The following is a 12184-nucleotide window of genomic DNA, read 5'->3' on the forward strand; positions in this document are numbered from 1 at the left end:
TGTGGAGCGCTTTGTGCCCTCGTACTACCGCTGTGGAGCGCTTTGTGCCCTCGTACCACCGCTGTGGAGCGCTTTGTGCCCTCGTACCACCACTGTGGAGCGCTTTGTGCCCTCGTACCACCGCTGTGGAGCGCTTTGTGCCCTCGTACCACCGCTGTGGAGCGCTTTGTGCCCTCGTACCACAGCTGTGGAGCGCTTTGTGCCCTCGTACCACAGCTGTGGAGCGCTTTGTGCCCTCATACCACCGCTGTGGAGCGCTTTGTGCCCTCGAACCACCGCTATTGAGCGCTTTGTGCCCTCGTACCACCGCTGTGGAGCGGTTTGTGCCCTCGTACCACCGCTGTGGAGCGCTTTGTGCCCTCGTACCACCGCTGTTGAGCGCTTTGTGCCCTCGTACCACCGCTGTGGAGCGCTTTGTGCCCTCGTACCACCGCTGTGGAGCGCTTTGTACCCTCGTACCACCGCTGTTGAGCGCTTTGTGCCCTCGTACCACCGCTGTTGAGCGCTTTGTGCCCTCGTACCACCGCTGTTGAGCGCTTTGTGCCCTCGTACCACCGCTGTGGAGCGCTTTGTGCCCTCGTACCACCGCTGTGGAGCGCTTTGTACCCTCGTACCACCGCTGTTGAGCGCTTTGTGCCCTCGTACCACCGCTGTTGAGCGCTTTGTGCCCTCGTACCACCGCTGTTGAGCGCTTTGTGCCCTCGTACCACCGCTGTGGAGCGCTTTGTGCTTTCGTACCACCGCTGTTGAGCGCTTTGTGCCCTCGTACCACCGCTGTTAAGCGCTTTGTGCCCTCGTACCACCGCTGTTGAGCGCTTTGTGCCCTCGTACCACCGCTGTTGAGCGCTTTGTGCCCTCGTACCACCGCTGTGGAGCGCTTTGTGCCCTCGTACCACCGCTGTGGAGCGCTTTGTGCACACTGCATTGAACAGCTGATAATATCTATTGGTAATATTTGGCCATGATGGCTGATTCAATGCATGGGAGTGAACACCTCATGAGTTTTGAGCATTGAATGGAATCAGATCTGGGCTGATCACATCGTATTAGCCTGGATTATAATCAATCTGTGTTTATCTGATACACTGGATCTGACTGGTGACCTGACACCTTGTGGTCACAAGGACTTGGGCTGATTATATCGTATCAGCCTGGAGTATAACTGACTTGTGTTTACTTTATACACTTGACTTGAATAGTGACCTGATACCTAGTGGTCATAAGTACATAGGTTAGTCGCCTGAGGAATTGGTAACCACTAAAGAAACGCGTTGGGACATGTCTGACTACTATTATAAGGGATAACACAAGGTCCCCAGAGAGTTGAGTGATTCTAGTGTTGAAGGCCGGAACAAGCCAGACAGAGACACTGTTTTGCCAACCTAATTTTTCTGTCCGTTTTTTTCTTTTTCGGCGAGTAGAGGGTCAGGATCGACCGGACCTGATCCTATCTGTCGGACGAAGCTGGGCAGTCTATATTTAGGAAGGGCGACTCCAGGGCTAGAAAACGAGGGAGGGGGGAAGGAGACCGATTTAGGGACACCTAGGGTGTGCGACCCAGCATTGTGTCCTTCTATCTATTTTTTCCTCTCACTCTGTCATCACCGCTGTCCCTGTAATTGGGTCCGCTCCTCTTCTGTCATTACACTGCAGTTGTAGACACCTATGCGGTTTTCTAGTTGTACTCAATGCAACACTTTTTAACTTTAAAAGGGCCTATTATTTTATTTGATATTATTAAACGTTAAGTTTTACTAAGCTACACACTAGTTGTGAATTATCATTGGATTTAAGGGTCTAGCCGACGTTTGTTAACAGTAGTTAGACCAACTTGACTTGGTTGTGTATAATTAGTGCAGGATGATGACACTGACACTTGGGGTACAGGATGATGACACTGACACTTGGGGTACAGGACGATGACACTGACACTTGGGGTACAGGATAATGACACTGGCACTTGGGGTACAGGATAATGATAATGACACTCGGGGACCAGGATGATGACACTGACACTTGGGGTACAGGATAATGACACTGACACTTGAGGTACAGGATAATGATAATGACACTCGGGGTACAGGATAATGACACTGACACTTGGGGTACAGGATAATGACACTGACACTTGGGGTACAGGATAATGACACTGACACTTGGGGTACAGGATAATGATAATGACACTCGGGGACCAGGATGATGACACTGACACTTGGGGTACAGGACGATGACACTGACACTCGGGGTACAGGATAATGACACTGACACTTGGGGTACAGGATAATGACACTGACACTCGGGGTACAGGATAATGACACTGACACTTGGGGTACAGGATAATGACACTGACACTTGGGGTACAGGATGATGACACTGACACTCGGGGTACAGGATGATGACACTGACACTCGGGGTACAGGATAATGACACTGACACTTGGGGTACAGGATAATGACACTGACACTTGGGGTACAGGATCATGACACTGACACTTGGGGTACAGGATGATGACACTGACACTCGGGGTACAGGATGATGACACTGACACTCGGGGTACAGGATAATGACACTGACACTCGGGGTACAGGACAATGACACTGACACTCGGGGTACAGGACAATGACACTGACACTCGGGGTACGGGATAATGACACTGACACTCGGGGTACGGGATAATGACACGCTGACACTTGGGGTACAGGATGATGACACGCTGACACTTGGGGTACAGGGTGATGACACTGACACTTGGGGTACAGGATAATGACACTGACACTTGGGGTACAGGATAATGACACTGACACTTGGGGTACAGGATAATGACACTGACGTTATCAGCCTATAGTACAGGATAGATGAGAGATGTGCTTCTCATACAGCTGACTGGTTGTTACAGTGTATCAGCGCAGTTCTATAGTACAGGATAGATGGAGGGATGTGCTTCTCATACAGCTGACTGGTTGTTACAGTGTATCAGCGCAGTTCTATAGTACAGGATAGATGAGGGATGTGCTTCTCATACAGCTGACTGGTTGTTACAGTGTATCAGCGCAGTTTTATAGTACAGGATAGATTGAGGGATGGGCTTCTCATACAGCTGACCATCATTATAATGTCGCCATGTGGCCCTAGCCGTACAATGCAGGATTATCCTGTAAATTGGACCTGAAAGGGAGTGTGTATGATTGAAATGTGCCCCTATGGGTGCACTTCTGGGGTTCCTAGGAGTTTCTGGTCTTATCAGAGGAGGGTATCTGTGCCCTGGAGGATGGTGGCTGCAGGGAGATGCACTGTGTGCTCTATACCACTAGGGGGCATTGTGGCAGAGGAAACACAGGCTATTTAACACTGTGGGGAATAATCTGCAAATCTACTTTATTATGAGGAAGGGGTTAATATGGTGTATTTGGAAATCCTTGTTCTTCTATGTATCCAAAATCACAAAGTTTTCAAAAAGTTTCTTCATGCAGAAGGTTCTGGTCTTCTCCTATCAGTGCAGGCGTGGGGGCTACGGGCAAGGCTGGAGATCCGGCCCTCATCCCCCAAATCTTGAGAAGGGAAACAACATAGCCGTTCCTGGAGCAGTTAATAAAGTGAGAGGGGGCGGAGGTGAGCTCCACGGGACGGGGCCCAGGACTTGGCTCCCAAACCTGTTTACATGAGAGATACATGGAGCGGCGGGCGGACCGGAGGGTCCTGGCAGGGTCGCCAGCTCGCAGGAGAACGCTATGATTTTTACATTTCCTGATAAAATAAAATTTAAGAAAAACATTCAGACATTTTTTAATGTTTTTTTTTTTTTAATTGCACATAAACACACTAAAATATTATTAACGTCTATAAATTCAGCTCATTGCTGGCCTGATTTGTTTCTTTTTCTAGTGCTCTGTGTCGGTCTTAACTGCGACTCTGGTATTCTATTCTCATAGTTTGGTGGCGCAGTGCTGTGGATTCTTTTCAGAGGTGACGTTCGACAGGCATTCCGCAGACTTTGCATGGCGCATAAATCTGCATTTTATATCCAGCACATGAAAGTGTCAGTCTTCACCGCAGCACTGTGATTCTATTCTTAAATTAGAAGTCTGTGGAGGAACTGTATGAAATGTGACATTGTCCAGCACGGCACAGACCTGGAATGGAAGCTAAATCTGCATTTGTATCCTTCATGTGTCATTTTCTTTACTGCAGTTTTGGCATTCTATTCTTAAACTAGAGGCCTGCGGAGGAACTGTGCTAGACGTGACAAACCCCTGCATTCCACAGACCTGCACTAGCAGAAAGTGTCAGTCTTCACTGCACTCCTGGCATTCTATTTATAATGTAGACAGTGCTGCATGTCCATGTCACTTCTGACAGCCCCCAATATTTGACCTATAAATCTCCCTTTCCTCCTAATACTATGATACAAAATACTCCTATCCATCCCATTCCCCTGTTGTATTACTGCCAACCTGTAAGGAAATCATAGTGATTGTAAGCTCTTGGGGTCAAGTTTTATTCAGCCACTAATAAAAAATGGCTTTCCTTTTCTGGTCCCTGCTTCATCTCTCTCTAGTCATCAGACCTGACCATTTTCACAGCAAATAAAAATTATTTATAAAAAAAAAAATGGTGTATTTTTTTCACTTAAAGGGGAACTCCATGTAACACCTCACCTTATCAGGTCGTCAGTCTGCCCTAGGTGTTACCTGTGTATGTATTGATTCCGCCACTGAATTTTTTATAAGGCATCCGTCCGATTTTTCATTGATGACCATGGATTTTTTGGGGTTGTCACAGCTCCACCTCCATTACCATTCAGCCACTTCCTGTGTATAATTAAAGGGGGACACTATCCTTCACACCTTATAATATTATAATCTTTTTGGTGGGAGAAATGATACAAATAATGTGTTGTTTTCCCACCGCCTGTAACATGCTGCGTGCTGCTGCACAGAGCGCAGCCGGCCGCCTCTCCTGGGCGTTGTACCGAGACCTACTTTTCTGTCTATCCAGCATCCTGCTGACCATGTGGAGTCACCTATACAACTATAGGTTCTGATATATGTGTGTGAGTGTATAAATATATATATGTATTGTGCTTTATATTTAACGCGCCTTAGTAGACACTGACAAGGATCAGGGGTTCCGGCTGACGACTCTCCCTATCATCCAGAGTATATATAATTAGACCACAGATAAGGTGAGGACATTAGAATGGAGAGAATGGGATTTCCATCAAATGAAGGTGGAGGAGGGGACGGATCCAGACTGTAAGGGTTATCAGGGTCCGGGTTAGTGGGTGGTCACTCAGCCATGTGTGACCCCCTGTCAAGGTGTAGTAACACCATGAGAAGACGCATGTTAATAGTCCTGGCCGACTAACCAGGTTAAATAGTAACAAAGGAGAGCAAATAATGTCCATTGTCTGAAAACCAGTCCAGGGTTAAAGAGTCTGTATCACCCCAGATAAGATTCACCATTGATGAACTGTGTATATGACGGAACGGCGGTGTCTGATGTGTGTGTATTACTAGGGGGCAGTGTCTGATGTGTGTGTATTACTAGGGGGCAGTGTCTGATGTGTGTGTATTACTAGGGGGCAGTATCTGATGTGTGTGTATTACTAGGGGAGCAGTGTCTGATGTGTGTGTATTAATAGGGGGCATCAAATTCAAGACCCTCTGCCTCACCCATAAATGTACACAAGGGAAAGCACCCCAATAGCTCTGCGAAAAAATAAAGCACTACACCCTAGGTCACCCCCTCCGGTCAGCTAACCAGAACCTCCTCTATATCCCCAAGACCTGCTACAAATCAAAAGGCGAACAAAGGTTCGCAGTCCAAGGACCCCGGCTATGGAACACTCTACCTGCGGAGATCCGCTCAGAAGAAAACCATGTAGCCTTCAGAAAGAAGCTCAAGACCCACCTCTTCTGAAAGCACAGGCGGTCAAAGGCTGCAAAAGCGCCTTGAGGCGATTTAGTTCGCAATTGTAGCGATATAGAAGTTATTCATTCGTTCATTCATGGCTTCTGAGCCCAGCTGCCTATTTAAGGACAGCCAGGTGCTGCCAAAACCCAGACCGGCACTTAAAATCCGATCCGGTATTTGACCTCACCTGGCTGTAAATCAGCCCAGCAGCACATGCTGGGAGGAAAATACCTGTTTTCCCAGACCAAACTTCTCACTGGGGGTGAACACACACCAGACAGTGTACCCAGGACAGGGCATCCGCATTTCCCTGTAACCGGCCTGCCCTGTGTTCCACCGAAAACTTTTGTAGCGAGAGAAACCATCGGGTGACCCGGGCATTTCTGTCCTTAGCCTGGCTGATCCACTTGAGAAGGGAGTGGTCAGTCACCAGGCAGAATTTTCTCCCCAATAATAATAGCGGAGAGATTCTAGTGCCCACTTGATGGCCAGGCACTCTCTCCCCATTATACCATACCGGGTCTCGGCTGGGACGAGTTTACGGCTAAGGAAGACAACAGGATGCTCCTCCCCGTTGACTTCCTGAGACAGTACAGCACCTGGGCCTACTTCGGAGGCATCGGTCTGTACTATAAACTCCCTTTTTGAAGTCGGGAGTCACCAAAACCGGGGACCTGCACAGGGCCAACTTCAAAGCGGATAAAGCCTCTTCCGCCCGATTATCCCAGCAAACCATCATTGACTTGTGTCCCTTTAAGAGTCCTGTCAAGGGCGCGGCTAGAGTAGCAAAGTGGGGAACAAACCTCATGTAATAGCCCACCATTCCCAGGAATGACTTTATTTGCCTAGTGGTGACAGGTCAGGGCCAATTCCGTATCGCCTCTATTTTGTTCACTTGGGGTTTGATGACTCCGCGCCCAATGACATACCCCAGGTACTTAGTCTCTTCTAACCCTACCGCACATTTTTTGGGGTTAGCGGTTAGGCAAGCTTTCCGAAGGGAGTCCACTACAGCCTGCACTTTGGGTAGGTGACTTTCCCAGTCGGTACTGTGGATGACAATATCGTCCAGGTAAGCCAAAGTGTACCAACGATGTGGACGAAGTACAATGTCCATGAGATGTTGAAAAGTGGCGGGGACGCCATGCGGACCAAAGGGTAAGAACCTATATTGATACAGCCGCTCAGGCGTGATGAAGGCAGTTTTCTCTTTGGCAGCCTCCGTTAAGGGAACCTGCCAGTACCCTTTCATGAGGTCCAAAACAAAAAAATACCGGACTTGTCCTAACCTCTCAATGAGCTCATCTACCCAGGTAATGGGATACGCAACGAATTTGGAAACCTCGTTAAGTTTTCAAAAGTCGTTACAAAACCGTAACGTCCCATCCGGCTTGGGTATCAATACTATAGGACTGGCCCACTCACTTTTTGACTCCTCAATCAAGTCTAACTGCAACATTAGCTGCACCTACTCTGATATGGCTTGTCGCCGAGCCTCGGGCACCCGGTATGGTTTTAATTGGACTTTTGACTGAGGCTCAGCGACAATGTCATTCTGGATTATGGAAGTGCGTCCAGGGAGGTCCAATAACACATCCGTGTTCCGACTAACGAACTCCCTGGCCTCCGGAGTTTGTTTAGAGGAGAGGTCGTCAGCAATTTTTACTTTGGCAGCCGCCTCTCTTGCATCAGACAGAGGAGCCGGTACCTCTTCTCCTAGGCCGTGGGCTGTCTTCAGTACAGGTTTCCCTATCTTTCCACGGTTTGAGTAAATTTACATGGTAAACCTGCTCCGGTGTACCTTGTAGTTTACATCTCCAATTTTCTCGAGTACCTCGTAGGGCCCCTGCCACCTAGCCAAGAACTTACTGTCCACTGTCGGCACCAGAACCAAAACTCGATCACCCGGGTTAAAGATACGGACCCGAGCCTGCCGATTATAGACCCGACTCTGGGCTCACTGAGCAGCCTCTATATGCTCCCTAACAAGAGGCAACACTGTCTCTATCTGATGTTGCATCTGGGTAACGTACTCAATGATACCTTTATGTGGAGTGGGTTGTTGTTCCCACGCCTCTTTGGCCACGTCCAAGAGACAGCGAGGGTGTCTGCCATATAGCAGTTCGAAGGGCGAGAACCCAGTAGAGGCCTGGGGTACCTCTCGCACTGTGAACATGAGGTAGGGCAGAAGGAGGTACCAGTCCTTCCCATCTTTAGACACTACCTTTTTCAACATATTTTTTCATGTTTAGTTAAACTATTCTACCAGACCGTCCATTTGCGGATGGTAAACGGACGTCCGTAGTTGTTTTATGTGCAGCAACTTAGAGTTCCCTTATCACCTTGGACATAAAAGGGGTCCTTGGTCGGTCAGAACCTCTTTAGGTAGTCATACTCGGAAAAACATCTCCATTAACTCCTTACCTATGAGTTTGGCCGAGGTATGTCGCAGTGGCACCGCCTATGGGTACCGAGTGGCGTAGTCTAGAATAACTAAGATGTGTTGATGCCCTCTAAAGGACTTCGGTACTGGGCCTATGAGGGCCATAGCTATTCAGTAAAACGGTACTTTGATAATCGGGAGAGGTACTTGGGGACTATGGAAATGTGGCTGGGGCTAGTTATCTGGCAGGTCGGGCAAGACTTACAAAACTCTTCCACTTCTTTGAATATGCTGGGCCAGGAAAACAGCTGTAGAATACGATCCTGAGTTTTCTGCAGCCCCAGGTGACCCCCGAGAACGTGTTGGTGGGCTAGATCTAACACAAGCTTGAGATAAGCCTTGGGGACCACCAACTGTTCAATAGGCTCATCCCATAGTTGGTTTACCTGATACAACATATCTTGATGAACCACAAAACGGGGAAACACTGACTCTGCCCCAGGTTGTTGTGGTTCACCATCTACTATTAACAAATTTCCCCAGGCACGGGATAAAGTTGGGTACCGACGTTGGGCGGTACCAAAATTATCCCCGGAGAGGTCTGCCAATTCAGGACCCGGAGGCAAGTTCTTCACGTCTCCCACCATCACACTTAGCTGGGTTTTCTCCCCCTCTTTCACTAAAGTCACGGTCACCCCTACCGCTGGCCCTTCAGTCTGAGGTTCCCAGGGTTCTGGTCTCCCCCCTGAGCAGGGCCACTCTGCTAGGGTTACCCCTGTCTCATGGATACCAGTCACTCTCATAGCAGGCCATAGTGCCGGGAAGTCTCTCCCTATTATGAGTCCATAATGTAGATATGTGGCGACAGCCATCTTGTGGGTCAATCTACCGGCCACCGTGGTTAGAGACACCAGCGGGTGGGGTAGTCTTTTAAGTCTCCAAGGATGCACATCACCCCGACTTTCCGGCCAGTATACTCAGTGGACCGCACTAGGGTAGCCCTTACTAGGGTCACCAGACTCACTGAGTCTAGCAGAGCCTCCGCCGGAGTCTCCCACTTCCACCTGGCACAAGTGAGCTAGAGACTCTGAGGTACCCGTTGCACACAGCCTACTGGCATATAGCGACTGACGGTAGCCATAGTTAGTGTCCGTGGGCTCAACCCGATGGGGACAGTCAGCCCTTACATGGCCAGGCTCCTGACACCGCCAGCAGACTATCCGAGCCAGGTCCACCGTGGATACATCCGGGGCGGGTTTTATCGGCTCAAATCTCTGGGCCTGGGGTGGAGATTTCTGGGGTTTGCTGACCCCCCTCCCGACAGAATCCTCTTTTAGACTCCTGGTAGCTTCATAGCGTTCCACCATCTCAAGGGCATTGCCAGGAGACACCTGACCGATTCAGTGCTGGAGAGGGTATGGCAAAGCCCTCCAGAACATATCAGCCAACAGACGATCCACCATAGCAGTGGGACTCAACACGTCAGGCTGTAGCCATTTTTGCAAGAGGTGAAATAAGTCATAATACTGGGGTCTTCCAGGCTCAGCCGGGTTGAACTCCCACTGATGCACCCTCTGGGCCCGGACCAACACATGTACCCCCAGTCTTGCCAGAATCTCTTCCTTGACTTTCTGGTAGTCGGCCATTTGATCGTCCGGCAAGTCGAAATACACCCGCTGGGAATGCCAGAATGCCAGAAATGGAGTGATGACCTCAGCCCACTGGTCACGGGGTAGCTTTTCATGGCCACTTTCTCGTACATCGCCAGGTAGGTTTCAATGTCGTCTGCGGGGGTCATCTTAGGAATCGCGGCACGGACTGATTTCCGGGCATCATGGATGCTCGGGGTTGCTCCTGCTGTCTACAAAGCCATCACGTGTTGTAGCAGCAACTGGTTAGTCTCCTGCTGCTGCTTATTAGCCTCACGTTGCTGCAGGTTTGTCTCTCGCTGCTGCAGATTAGCCTCCATGAGGGCCTTCACAACAGCCTCCATTTTGTCGTGGGGCACTGGTTGTAATACAGCTGGTTTAATGTACGACATACAACTGTGCCTGAAAAATGCAGAAACCAAAAATATCAGCGTTTTACGCCAGCCTCACTGCTACTGCCCGCATCCTCCACCGATTGTGGGGACTCGTTCTGGTAGACAGGATTAGCGGACGCAGTATAGAGGCACCAACACGTTCATTAGATCAAACAGTTCAGTGTTTTATTCACACTTTAGGCAAGTGACAAAACAAACAATCATAATCAAACAAAAAGTTACCTTGTGGTGTTGGTGGTAATTCACACCATGCGGCAATTCTGCCTCAAAGAGTCCTTGACCACAGCAGCACCAACCTGTTTTCACGCCAAACAGGAACCTCTCACTGTGTCACAATATGTATTAATAGGGGGCAGTGTACTGATGTGTGTGTATTAATAGGGGGCGGTGTACTGATGTGTGTGTATTAATAGGGGGCAGTGTACTGATGTGTGTGTATTAATAGGGGGCGGTGTACTGATGTGTGTGTATTAATAGGGGGCAGTGTACTGATGTGTGTGTATTAATAGGGGGCGGTGTACTGATGTGTGTGTATTAATAGGGGGCGGTGTACTGATGTGTGTGTATTAATAGGAGGCAGTGTACTGATGTGTGTGTATTAATAGGAGGCAGTGTACTGATGTGTGTGTATTAATAGGGGCGGTGTCTGATGTGTGTGTATTAATAGGGGGCGGTGTACTGATGTGTGTGTATTAATAGGGGGCGGTGTACTGATGTGTGTGTATTAATAGGGGGCGGTGTACTGATGTGTGTGTATTAATAGGGGGCGGTGTCTGATGTGTGTGTATTAATAGGGGGCGGTGTACTGATGTGTGTGTATTAATAGGGGGCGGTGTACTGATGTGTGTGTATTAATAGGGGACGGTGTCTGATGTGTGTGTATTAATAGGGGGCGGTGTACTGATGCGTGTATTAATAGGGGCAGTGTACTGATGTGTGTGTATTAATAGGGGGCGGTGTCTGATGTGTGTGTATTAATAGGGGGTGGTGTACTGATGTGTGTGTATTAATAGGGGCGGTGTACTGATGTGTGTATTAATAGGGGGCGGTGTACTGATGTGTGTATTAATAGGGGGCGGTGTACTGATGTGTGTGTATTAATAGGGGGCGGTGTCTGATGTGTGTGTATTAATAGGGGGCGGTGTACTGATGTGTGTGTATTAATAGGGGGCGGTGTACTGATGTGTGTGTATTAATAGGGGGCGGTGTACTGATGTGTGTGTATTAATAGGGGGCAGTGTACTGGTGTGTGTGTATTAATAGGGGGCAGTGTACTGATGTGTGTGTATTAATAGGGGGCAGTGTCTGATGTGTGTGTATTAATAGGGGGCGGTGTCTGATGTGTGTGCATTAATAGGGGGCAGTGTACTGATGTGTGTATTAATAGGGGGCAGTGTCTGATGTGTGTGTATTACTAGGAGGCGGTGTACTGATGTGTGTTTATTACTAGGGGGCAGTGTACTGATGTGTGTGTATTACTAGGAGGCAGTGTACTGATGTGTGTGTATTAGATGGGGGGCAGTGTACTGATGTGTGTGTATTAATAGGGGGCAGTGTACTGATGTGTGTGTATTAATAGGGGGCAGTGTCTGATGTGTGTGTATTACTAGGGGGGCAGTGTCTGATGTGTGTGTATTAATAGGGGGCGGTGTCTGATGTGTGTGTATTAATAGGGGGCAGTGTCTGATGTGTGTGTATTACTAGGGGGTGGTGTCTGATGTGTGTGTATTAATAGGGGGTGGTGTCTGATGTGTGTGTATTAATAGGGGGCGGTGTCTGATGTGTGTGTATTATTAGGGGGCAGTGTACTGATGTGTGTGTATTAATAAGGGGCAGTGTCTGAT

Source organism: Bufo bufo, chromosome 1 (assembly GCF_905171765.1).
Source record: "Bufo bufo chromosome 1, aBufBuf1.1, whole genome shotgun sequence".
Classification (NCBI taxonomy): Eukaryota; Metazoa; Chordata; class Amphibia; order Anura; family Bufonidae; genus Bufo; species Bufo bufo.